This window comes from Ixodes scapularis, unplaced genomic scaffold (assembly GCF_016920785.2).
Source record: "Ixodes scapularis isolate PalLabHiFi unplaced genomic scaffold, ASM1692078v2 PGA_scaffold0__279_contigs__length_252992795, whole genome shotgun sequence".
NCBI classification, from domain to species: Eukaryota; Metazoa; Arthropoda; class Arachnida; order Ixodida; family Ixodidae; genus Ixodes; species Ixodes scapularis.
This window is the reverse complement of record NW_024609835.1, coordinates 250,497,693-250,499,371: the sequence shown is the minus strand read 5'-3', so window position 1 is coordinate 250,499,371 and position 1,679 is coordinate 250,497,693. Positions and strand designations below refer to the sequence as shown.

The 1,679-nt window shown below is 48.8% G+C and overlaps 1 non-coding gene across 1 annotated transcript; it reads left to right on the top strand.

Annotated features, from left to right (window-relative positions):
• The first annotated feature begins 395 nt into the window (after positions 1-395).
• Positions 396-476, top strand: Trnat-agu. Its single transcript has one exon. It is a non-coding gene; the product is annotated as a tRNA-Thr (tRNA).
• Positions 477-1,679: the final 1,203 nt, after the last annotated feature.

Below are 1,679 nucleotides of genomic sequence, written 5' to 3'. Positions count from 1 at the left end.
CTTAAAACGGATCCCTGACGTTAATGACCTAACAAACACGCGTTAATGACCGCATCTCCACGTGCTGAATGATGTTGACTGAGAAGAAGCTCTGGTGGTGCTTGTCTGCGCAGACGCTGAGCCGCAGCGTGCCGAGCCTTTTGTTCGTTTTCATCCATGACAGAAAGAAAATGTGAGGTATGGAACGTGGTTATATATGCATTTGAGCATTTGACCGCAGCGCCCTCTCGTCTATAAACGTTGAGAGAATGCATGCAAAGTTTAACGCAATTATATACGCATTTGACCGCAGCGCCCTTTCCTGCATAGACGTTGAGCGGCTACATCCAACGTTTTATTAATAACATCCCCAGCTCTTGAGTTACTACCAGATCTCAGAGCCCCCTACTCGTCCCGCAGTTGTGGCCGAGTGGTTAAGGCGATGGACTAGTAATTCATTGGGGCCTCCCCGCACAGTTCGAATCCTGTCGACTGCAAAAACATTTCCTTTTTTTGCCCTACACGAGCACGTGAGCTCACGAGCACGATCACAAGCACCAGCAAGACCGATGTGAGCACGGACGCCGGACGGACAAGGCTAGACCCTAAAGAGCTTTGTCCCTAAAACGAGCAGCGTTCACCCTCTCAACTCGCCATAGAGATCATACATACTAACTCTAGAGAAAAAGGTCCGCCATTTTCCCATCCATTCTGGCTGCCGCAAGCGGTGGAGTATGCAGGCAGGCCCTCGGGGTCCCACATGGTTACCAACTGCCTTCGATTTCACAAATATATCATCCGAGCAGTTCCATGAACTTCAACAATCCACGAACCTACCGGTGGAAAGATATTTGCGTTCCTTTTGAAGCTTTCTTTTTGCATAGCACGCAGATGTACGGCCTCCCGTCAACACTAAACTAAACCAGATAACCGGATTCGGTTATCTGGTGTAGTTTCGTATTTCCGGGCGCGGGTGGCCGCCGTGGCCGCGCCCGGAAATACGAAACCGCGGAACTACCAGAGTTTCGAGATTTCGACAGAAGGGAAGTTAATGCAGCGTAAAGAGTATGCTGCTTTTTATAAACCTTAGAATAGCTCAGAATTTAGTTTGCAACGTTAAATTGTCACTGTTTATATTGCTTAGAGTTTTCAGTCTTCGCGATTACCATTGCGACTGTCGTCCTTCAGCTGGCAACATTGGTTTCTTTCTCTCGTGTTCTTTGTTGGTACGGGCAACGGGGCAACGGAACCGGGCTTCGGCGCGATGTGCGATTTTTCAAATTTGTGTCGTAGTATAAGTAATTTTGAAAGAGTTGCAGAGGTGCTTCTGATGCGTGTGTACTTTTGAAAAGTGATAAGATTCTAATTGCCTCACGGGGACGTTGAGAGGGTGATCAACGTTTTGGCGGGGAGGAAATAAGCGGGATGCGACCGTTGGAAGGAGCGAAAAGTGACTCCGATCGAGATAAGCGAGGAGGCAGAAAAACTACAAGAACTAGAAAAACACCCCAAGGCACACCTCAAGGAAAGACAGATAACAAGGTCAGCAAGCCAAGTAAGAAGGAGACAACGAAACAAGCGAATACGACCGAGAATGACGGTGGAGGGATGGTAAAGTGCGAGGGATGCGACCGATGGGTAGATCTAGAGGCGACGCCATTTGAAGCACTCGAGGAGGCAGAGGCAAGCCGCTACAGATG